Here is an 11,777-nt window from a genome sequence, read left to right on the forward strand (position 1 = left end):
GGAGCAAAAGATTCTATTTGGATAATAATTGATTAAATAATATGATTATCTCATAATTATTTATGGATAATAATTGATTTAAAATATGTGATTGGTTAGTAATTAGGATAGAATTCCTAAATTAGTTAGGATAATCATGGAAAATAAATATGATTTATCTTCCATAATTTCAAATAAGATTTGATTCTATCTCATACCTAAAATTAAAATATATGATATTTTATGATTGGTCATGAATAATATATGATATTATCTAATTACAGTAATTAATTAATTAATTAAAATATGAGATATTTATAGCCATGTTTCCTCTATTATGATCATTTGATGTTATAGTTTAGGAAAGCATGATGAGTGATTTGTTATATGGCACTTTATAATATATGATATTGTTTATTGCTATATATATAGACTAGTATGACCCATAGATTCTAAATACGATCTGCGCATCGTGATGTATTTTTGTAATCTAAATACGGTCTGCGTACCGTTGAGTATTTTTGTAATTTATTTTATTTTTATTTAAGTAGTAGATAGAATAGAATAAATTTACAGGTTGCAGTTGATCCAAAAGCCAATGAAGTGAAGGCCCAATGGAGCAAGATGGATGAGATCCATGAAGGTTCAAGTGGGAGCATTTTACTTTATTAGTTTTTCTTAGGATTAAGGGGCCATACTATGTCATGTTTTATTGCATTAGTAGATTATGCATGTTTAGGTTTATTTATGTTGCTTGATGATGCGCTAGAGTTCACTATATAATCACAACATAATAAATCTAGATCCTAGTAATATTGAGGCAGCTTTTCCAATTAAAAACCCGATGAAACCTTTGACATTTGTGATGGGTCATGCCAAAGCTGGGCATCATAATTTTCATTGGGGAGTGGGGGTAGGACAAATTCTACACTTTTAATTGGTTATACTCAACAGGGTTACCTAAAGACAAAGTTTAGAACCTTGAAGCTAAGGGTAATAATTAAACATGTGATGATTAATTATTCAACCAAGAATTACAAGAGTTGTAATCAGTAAAGAGTTTACTCACCTTGAAAATGTAATAGTTGATGGCAGGGCCAAAGTCCGGTTAATTATTGCACAAATAAAGGATCTTGGAATCATTTTATTCAATAGGGGTCATTTAAATATTGAATGAATGCTTTAAAGTTACCAATAAATTCAAAAATTACTTATGGTACTTTAAATTTATTAAACATAATTATTGAATTTTGCCTCGTTTTGTTTTTGTTTGTAGATGAATAACTTATTTGACAACACAGATTTACCAATGAAACTCAATTTAAGGCTTAATCTCAGAAACTACAGGGAATGGGAGGGCGAATTGAGAAATGTTCTCACAAGCCACAAGCTTGAAGCTCGTCTATATGTACCCATTGAGAACAAGTGTGCTCTTGGTCAGGATCCTGAAATGCATGCGAAATTAGTTTTGGATGCACAAAGGGTCAAGTTCCTAATACTGGAATCTAATCCAAATTGTTGGTATAATAGGTTCAGTCGGTATGAGGTGACCAACTTGTATCAATGTCTTCGTGCTATCTGTAGAGGTGGCATGGGGGCATTGGGTAGCGGAGGTGTCAACGATCCAAATGTAAGAGAGATCGTTAACTCGATCCCTCAGATTTACTATTCCTGGGCTGACAGTTTAAGGTATGAGACTTACAGGATTCATGGTAAGATAATGGCAAAGAAACTCTTACTTGGTCAGTCAGTGAGGCACCATGTCAATGAATTGGTTGATATGATCAATCAAATGGATGTCCTCGGGAAACCGATCGATGATGATTCTGCACGTGACATTATTTTGTTCTCACTCCATGCTGGTTTTGACATTGTAAGACTTTCTCATAATGATGAGGGATCATCTGCAAATTTGATCAACATCTTACTTAACCATGCTGAGGAGTACCTGATAAGGAGAGATTGCCAGTGCTTCTATTGTGGTGGATGGCAAGCCCATACACCAGGGTGTCCCCATTATGCACCAGTGAAAACAGAAGGTAAGGAGTTACTTGATGTTTTTGTTGTAGAGATTAATCTTACTTCATCTTCCACTTGGGTATTCGATACCGGTTGTGGTGCTCATATCGTCAATGACGTGCAGGGCTTGAAAGGAAGTAAGAAGCTAGATCCAGGAGAAGTAACACTTCGAGTAGGAAATGGAGCAAAAGTTGCTGCACTTGCTATTGGGAGTTATCACTTGAGACTTCCTTCTGGACTCATTTTAGTACTTAATAACTGTTATTTCGTTCCCAGCATTACTAAAAACATTATTTCAGTTCCAGTTTTAGATACTGAAGGTTTTTCATTTGAAATAAGAGACAAACGTTGTTTTATTTCAAAAGAAAATATGTTATATGCTAATGCTAAGTTAATCAATGGCTTGTATGTTTTAGAATATGCAAATCATATCTACAACATAGATCATAAAAAGCAGAAAACAGATGGTTCAAACCCAACTTACCTATGGCATTGTAGGCTTGGACATATTAACCAAAAGCGCGTCCAGAAATTACATAAGGATGGACTCCTTTCTTCTTTTGATTATGAATCATTTGAAAACTGTGAGTCATGCTTGCTTGGGAAAATGACTAAGTCACCCTTCACGGGTATAGGTGAAAGAGCTAGTGACCTTTTGGGACTCATACATACAGATGTGTGTGGACCAATGAGTTCAAAAGCTAGGGGAGGATATAATTACTTCATTACTTTCACTGATGATTTAAGTAGATATGGTTACATTTACTTAATGAAGAACAAGTCGGAAGCCTTTGAAAAGTTCAAAGAATTCCAGAATGAAGTACAAAACCAGCTTGGGAAAACAATTAAGGCATTACGATCTGATCGCGGTGGCGAATATTTAACCCAAGAATTTGATGAACATCTGATTAATTGTGGAATACTTTCACAATTAACCCCTCCAGGGACACCTCAATTAAATGGAGTGTCAGAAAGGAGAAATAGGACTCTACTAGATATGGTTAGGTCCATGATGAGCTTTACTGATCTTCACATATCATTCTGGGGATATGCATTAGGAGCAGCTGCAAATATACTAAACAGAAGCCCGTCCAAAGCAGTTGAGAAAACACCATATGAGTTATGGACTGGAAGAGTTCCAAAATTGTCTTATCTCAAGATTTGGGGATGTGAAGCCTATGTAAAACGTTTACAAGGCGACAAACTACACCCTAAATCAGACAAGTGTTTCTTTGTGGGTTATCCTAAAGAAACAAAAGGGTATTACTTCTACAATCGCGAAGATAACAAAGTGTTTGTTGCTCGCGATGGTGTCTTTCTAGAAAAGGAATTTCTATCTAGAAAGCCAAGTGGGAGTAAAGTGGTTCTCGAAGAAATTCGAGACGAGCAACAAATGGATGTGGATAACACCACGTCAGAGGCGAGGGCGCATGAAATGATTAGTCATGCGTCGGAGCAAGCTAATTCCACCAACGAGACTCCTATCGTCCCACTTGAATCTAATTCATGCGAAAATCTTCAAGGAGTTGGAGAGAAAATTTCTACCGTTGCTCCTACCCCACGTAGGTCTACCAGAATCAGAAACAAACAGTTTGTCGAGGTTCTGTTAACTGAGGATTCTGAAATCTTCTTATTGGAGAATGAGGAACCCACAACCTACAAGCAAGCTTTGGTGAGCCCCAACTCAGATAAATGGCTTGAGGCCATGAAATCCGAAATGGAGTCAATGTCTGAAAATAAAGTGTGGACCCTAGTAGACTTGCCTAATGGGGTAAAACCCATTGGCTGCAAATGGGTCTACAAGATTAAAACAGACAAGGATGGAAATGCCTACATCCATAAAGCAAGACTAGTTGCAAAAGGGTACAGACAGATTCATGGTATTGACTATGATGAAACTTTTTCCCCAGTAGCAATGCTTAAGTCCATTCGGATTCTTCTAGCGATTGCCGCATTTTTCGATTACGAAATTTGGCAGATGGATGTCAAAACCGCCTTCTTGAATGGGTTCTTGACGGAGGAAGTGTACATGACACAACCTGAGGGTTTTGAAGATTCGGAAAATCCTAGAAAGGTATGCAAGCTTGAGAAATCCATTTATGGATTGAAGCAGGCATCCAGGAGTTGGAATCTACGCTTTGATGAAGCGATCAAAAGGTTTGATTTTGTCAAGAGCGAAGAGGAACCTTGTGTATACAAGAAGTCTAGTGGGAGCAGCGTAGTTTTCTTAGTCTTGTATGTGGATGACATACTTCTCATGGGAAATGACATACCAATGCTTGAGTCAGTCAAGGAATGGTTGAAGAGTTGTTTTTCCATGAAAGACTTAGGTGAAGCTGAGTACATTTTGGGAATCAAGATCCATAGAGACAGGTCTCGAAGGATGATTGGACTAAGTCAAGAGACTTATATTGATAAGGTTCTTGACAGGTTTGAGATGACAAACTCCAAGAGAGGTTTTCTCCCCATGTCCCATGGCATTACGCTCAGTAAATCTCAATGCCCGGTTATGCCAGATGAGATGAGACGTATGGCTATCATTCCTTATGCTTCTGCAATAGGATCGATAATGTATGCCATGATTTGTACAAGGCCGGATGTTGCATATGCTCTAAGCATGTGCAGCAGGTTTCAGGCAAATCCAGGTGAAGCACACTGGACAGCTGCCAAGAACATCCTTAAGTACTTGAGAAGGACGAAAGGAATGTTTCTAGTGTATGGTGGCGAAGATGAGTTGGTTGTCAAAGGTTATACGGATGCGAGTTTCCAAACAGACAGGGATGACTTCAGATCTCAATCTGGATACATTTTCTGTCTGAATGGAGGAGCAGTGAGCTGGAAGAGTTCGAAGCAAAGCACTGTCGCAGACTCTACGACAGAATCAGAGTATTTGGCTGCTGTTGAAGCAGCTAAGGAAGCTGTTTGGATAAAGAAGTTCCTGACTGAGCTGGATATCGTACCAAGTGCTCAAAAGGGTATCGAGATATACTGTGACAATAATGGAGCTATTGCTCAATCGAAGGAAGCTAGGTCACACTTCAAATCCAAACATGTAGAGAGGAAGTTTCACCTCATTCGAGAGATCGTTGACAGAGGAGATGTCAAGATGAGCAAAATTCACACGGATGAGAACATCGCTGATCCGCTTACTAAACCCCTTCCAATGCCTAAGCATGAGAATGCATACTAGTGCAACTGGATTGAAGCGAATGATGTAATTAGAAGTTGTTATTTGTTTTGAGAAAATAAATTACATATGTAATACATTCATTTGCAGAATTATGTTTAATCAGAAATTATCTTTTCTCTTATTTAATTGTGGTTTCAATATTAAATAAAATGTCCAAAATAATTATGAATTGATGGGCTCACTAGGTTAATGACCTTTTGAATGAAACCCCACAGGTGAACAAAATTCATATATTATTAAGTTCCTAGTTCGGAATCATTAAAGTGGACATAAATGATTCTTATACTGAACTAGCATGTTAAGATTGATTGGATAGCGCAGTTTCATGGGCTATGGGAGTGTGGTGAAGCTCGGTCAATCACATGGATATGCATGAATGATGCATGATCGAACTATAGACCAACTTTGAAGTTCAAGTATAGAACTTCCGGATATATTAGTGGATTCCTTTGACATGAGTGGAACATTGGTTTCATTCAATGGATGATATAACTGCGGTACATTCAAACGTCTTCCCGTAACTGGAGATTATAAAGGGTGTTTCCTGGTTATTTCAGAAGTTGAGTGGGAGCTTTGGTTGCCACAAGATTGGATAGAGTCTTCCTATTTATTTAGGAATGTGTCATGTTTTGGCCTCTTGAAGAGGGAGAATTCAGAAAATGCATGGCCGTGCTCAAATGTGTTATAAAGTAACCATTTGTTTTGTAATTCTAACTCAGATTTCAAGAAATGATTTGAGGATTAATATTGATTACATATGATGCAATCATATTATCAAATCGACACAAAATGACTTAAGGAATTTGAATATTGCGCACTTGTCTCAGACAAGTGGGAGATTGAAGGAATTGTGTCTTCGATAAGTGCAATTACTAGATATATCAAGGATCACTATTATGGAGATAATAAGTTCATTCTATTGGGGCGTCATCCTCTGTTGCTAGACTATGAGAGATGATCTTTGGGCTAGTCAAATAGCCCAAAGCCCTTTAGAATGGATCCTATATTGGTCACACACAAGGGTATTGGGTTAAGCAAGTTGGAGGCCCAATAATGGGCCTCATGAGCAATTAATTAGTCATAAGCATGAGTGGGCTAAGTATAGTTTGAGTGGGATTAGGAATTGGACTTGGATTTGGACTTGGACTATTATTTAGAGATACGATCTATAAATAATAGTCTTGCCTAGGGTTGAACACACAAGTCACAATTGTCATACAGTGAATTGTGAATCAAGCAACCATCATCCAAAAAGCCCTCACCCTCCCTCTCTCACACGCACGCCTCTCTCTCTCCCCTCTCACCCACGGCCGGCCACCCTTAGTGGCCACGTGGTGTTGCGCGGTGGTTCTTGACTAGTTGATCGTTCGTTCATCTCCGTAGAAGGTCGATAGAAGTGTTCTTTCGCGACTAACTAGCATTAGTGGAGGTCTTAATCCGTGCCCGTGGACCAAGTAGAGGAATCACGTTTGAGGTTCTTTATCTCCCCATTGTTCTTGCTCGATCACCGTGGAATCACGCTTCAAAGGTATAATTCTTACTTCTTTATGTGTTATGCATGAGATCCTTGGTTTGGTGCTATGTGAATATGATTCATGTTAATTCCGCATTTAGTACCTATAATCTCCTACACCCCCAACCAAGTAACCCATGATTAGCCGAGTAACCCCTGACCGAGTGAGTAAACCCAACTGACCATTCATTAAAAAAGATGTGGCTAGTTACACGGTGTGGCCATCCACACATAAAAGTTTGTGAAATTGAAGCACATGTAATTTTTTAATAAAATAGGTATGATATACCTAAAATCATTAGAAAATTAGTATTATATCAACATTTTTTTTGATAGAATTATATCAACAGTACACAATTGGCTCACAATTTACATATTTTAAAAACATAATTAACAAAAGACTACTATTACAAAACATTTATCAAAATCAATTCGTACTATATCAAATAATCAATCAAAATTTATAATTTTGTGATTGATTTTTAATTAGTGGTATATCATTTTTATATACAGTGTTCTGATAATAATTTTTAGTCAATTATTTTTTTGATTGATTTTTTAGTGTAATATCATTTTTTTTTAAAGTTACATGTTTTTAGACTAAGATTCGCAAAAAGTAATCATATCACCTTCAATAAATGAGTATATACAATGTTTATAAGTGTATAAATATGTAAAATGATCAAATTCGAGTAAATAAAAAAAATATGGAAATGCACTTATCATAATTTTTTATTTTGACCACGTGTTATATAAATGCACTTAAGATTATGTAAGTAGGATACAAATTATTTACTATAATTAAAGTATAAAAATATAATTCAACATGTTTTACAAAATTAATCTGCTACTTAATACTACCCTCGCTTTCTTTATTTCTATCCATTTACAATTCCTAAGGTTAAAGTGAAGGTAGTACAGAGTATATTATTTACTATAATTAAAGTTTAAAAATATAATTTAACATCTTTTACAAAATTAATTTGTTCCTTAATATTACCCTAGCTTTCCTGAGTTCTATCCATTTACAATTTCTAAGGTTAAAGTGGAGGTAGTATATTACGTAGTATATTTATAAATTATTTATACAAATTAGTGTATTTGAGTGATAATCTACCCCTAATATAATCTTTACTAAACTGTAATATAATCTTAACTAAAATATTCAATATTCATGTGTAAAATGTATTAGATTTTATATATCATGGAGATTATTTTAAAATACGCAATCAATAGAATCTTTGACAATTATATACATTCCAACAATAGACAACTCAAAAAAAAAAAAAAAAAAAAAATAGGGACACGTATCAGCTTTGAAGCCAGTGTACCCTGTTTTAGTACATAGCATTGCACGTCATGTACTGCAGACTCTCCCTACTCCCTAGTTTATTACTCCCTATCATATTAGAGTTCTCAACTTTTATCCTTCTTCTTTCAAGCATATCGCTTATATTGTCATTACGATTACAAAAATATATAAACATTTTAAAAAAAAATCTTTGCAAAATATTAGGTATAAATTCGCTGGAATTGAAAATTGCAGTTAACCAGTTCATAAATTGAACTTTTTATACAAATAAGGGTTGGAAAAAATGGCAACCCAAAGTTATACTTGTAGTACTTAACTAAAATGATTTGTATTTTTAATAATCTACTAATATATTCTATTTTTGTTGTAGTGTTTAGAAATATATATGTCAAATCACTATACAAATTGGGATGCATCTATATAAAGCCAAAAAAATATTTTACAAATATAAATTATTTACTAATATAATGCATCCATATAAAGGAAATTGAATATTTTACAAATATAAAATATTTACTAATATAATGCATCCATCTAAAGCAAATAACTTTCATTACAAAAAAAAAAAAAAAAAAAAAAAAAAAAAAGCAGAGACACGTGGCAGTCATGGAGCTAGTGTACCCTGTTTTAGTATAGTATATAGATTTAATCTTTATTTTTTATCAATTGCACAATAGGAAGTGAATTGTTTAGTACAAATTTTAAGATAAGGTAAATTTGTAGACTTGTAGTTATAGAATACAAAATCAAATTATTACAGAGTAAATACATCATGAAATAGAATTATTACAATGATTGTGAAACATTTCTACTTCAAAAAAATATTGTTAGGAATAGTTACTCCCTCCGTTCCCGAAAGAACGACCCATTTGGCCTAATTTTAGTCCAAAAAAGAATGACCCATTTGCATTAAAACACCCATCAATTTGCAATAATATTTGTGCAAAAGATTCCCCGTATAAAAATTTGATTTTCCATGTAATTTTATTACTTTGTCTCTTTATATTTTTACAAACCCCATGTAAATTTATCTTTTCAATGTACTTTTACTTCTTTTTATTTAACTTTCTTAATACCCGCGTAATCAACCCAAATGGGTCGTTCTTTCGGAGACGGAGGGAGTAATAATAGAGAAAGTACGGAGTACAGGTTGTTACTTAAACAATTTTCTTTTCTAACTCCAAAGGTTTTCCTATTCCAAAATCATTTTTGAAATAAATGTCTCTCAAACTCATTTTACAGAAAGAATATCTGATTAGCATTTAAAAAGTGTTGACCTCCGTCTTCTTTTATGAATTTCGAACATATTGTATATACTTTGAAAAGGCTACACTTCAAAAATAACATGAAAAACTTCGATACGACTTAAACTGACTTTTAAATTATTATATTGGTTGATATTAATTTTTTACTTTCCACCAAACTAGTTAATTATTGCGGAGATATGAAGCTCCATGCTACCTCATTAAACTACTCCAAAATAGTCGTGCTAATCCTATTAAGAAACTTTGACCTTTGATTTGTCCATACTTTTGCATTCATCCTTATCATGTGTTCATGTCTTTGGTGTGAGAAATGGCCAAGTTCACAACCCAAATAGGTAGTATATAAATTAATATTCGGCCCAACAATATCAAATGCCTTTTGTTTTTGGAATTATATGGATTAACTATTTGTTATTTACTGCTATTCAAATTGAAAATACAAATGCCTTTTGTTTTTGGAACTATATTGATTAACTATTTGTTATTTATTGCATTCAAATTGAAAATACACTTTTCTTAAAGACAATTTACATACTTCCAATATTTTCGTTAAAAGTTGGATAGCTTAAACGTTGTATTGTTCACTTTATGTGATTTTCCTATTTAATTTATGTATACAAGTAGTTTCAAATAATCTTACACTCCTTTTGTCCCAGCTTAATCAAGCTTTATACTAAGTTATTATGCAAAATATTGTTATTAACTACCGTATATTTTAACAACACAAATATATATAGCAATTGATGGAAAATAATAAAAAAGAATGTTTTTTTATTGACTTAAAAATGTATACATATGAGTAAACTTTTGTATCGGTTAAATTATGGCGTACATGTAAGAAAAGCGTCACAATTAATAAACTTTTAGTCAATTATTATCCTACTATGTTGGCAAGTAGGGGTGTTAAAAACATGAAAAACCGAACTAAATTGGACCTATTTGGACCAGATCGGTGAATTCAGATATGATCCCAGTCCTTAAAAACCCATGATTTCGGGTTTTCAATCTGGGTAAACTCGGAATTTTCAAGTATGGACCTAAAACTGGTAAAATTGCTTTTTTTTTTAATTATTTAATAACTCTAAATAAGTCCATAAACAGGTCCAAACAGGTCTAAACAACAGGTTTATAAACAGGTTCAGCAGTTTTTGCGAAAAAAAGATCAATAACCAGGTTTATTCAGGTCCAAACCCGGACCAGAACTATTTTTTTTGGGTTTGGACCGGAACCGAACTTGTTGATTCAGGTCCGGTCTCCCGTCCTTAATAATCAATGATTCAGTTCCGGGTCAGGTTTTGGACCGATGTACAATCCTATGCACAATCTAATTTGCTAAAGAGAAGATGTTGCATTACAGTAGGTTGACTCGAACCACATGCTTATTACCTCAATATATTTGACCCGAGCACAACTCAACCTTACAATTGGGTGACGTTATTGATTTAAACAATGTTATAAATGGTCGTTTGGTTGGACTTTTTAGAATGAAGTTAAAATTCTATCACATTTCCCATGCTTATGATACTTACCTCACCTCATAAGATGCATAATCCTCGTTAGTATAAATGAAATATAGAATCACCATAACATTATATAAACCATACCAACTTCAAAGTTCATACTAATAAGGGATTCAGTCTCCATACCTTTTTTTTCGTATGAAATTTCATACCAATGCATTCAGTTTCACGAACCAAATAGCCACAAAGAAGATTTAACGTATCTTTGTCCCATCGGACCTGCCCACAGCCCAACTAAAGGTTCTATACCCAAATTCCCTAACTTTGACCAATTGAAAACATGACCAACCCAAAATAACCCAAACAATAAAACGTGGACAAAAACGAACCGTATTATATAAAACCTAAACCATTTAAAATTGGCAAAAGTTAATGAGCGCCCCCGGGGCGTTAGATAAAAGAATTAAAGTGCAAATATTATAGTAAAATTAATCTTAATTACACCGAACGACGCGTGATTTTGTCATGCATTCCTAGCTTAATACCATTTCAACCAATATAATTACCCCTTATCTAACGCCCCGGAACGCCCGTTAGCAAGATCCTATAAAATTACCCCAAATTCTAAGTTCCTCCATTTTCAACCTACGTCGACAATCACCGCCTCTTTCTCTCTCTCAACAATGGCGAGAAATCTTACCCACAAGATCGCATCAATAGTAACAATCTCAAAGCCAACTCATACTCACTGGCTGGAATCGGCGACTCGGATTGTACCCAACTCAGTTTCAACCTTCTTAATGACCACTTCTGCAAACAACGGTCAACAAAAAGGTGAAAAAGAAGAGGTTAGCAAGGCAACCCAGATTGAAGAAGAGGAGAGAGAAAATACTGAAGATGATAGCGAAGATGATGATGGCGGTGTTCATGTGAATGAAGAGACTGGTGAGATTGGTGGGCCCAGAGGACCCGAACCCACCCGCTATGGCGATTGGGAACAGAAGGGTCGTTGCTCCGATTTTTAATCCAATCCTTATTT

Source organism: Chenopodium album, chromosome 17 (assembly GCF_948465745.1).
Source record: "Chenopodium album chromosome 17, dcCheAlbu1.1, whole genome shotgun sequence".
NCBI lineage: Eukaryota > Viridiplantae > Streptophyta > Magnoliopsida > Caryophyllales > Amaranthaceae > Chenopodium > Chenopodium album.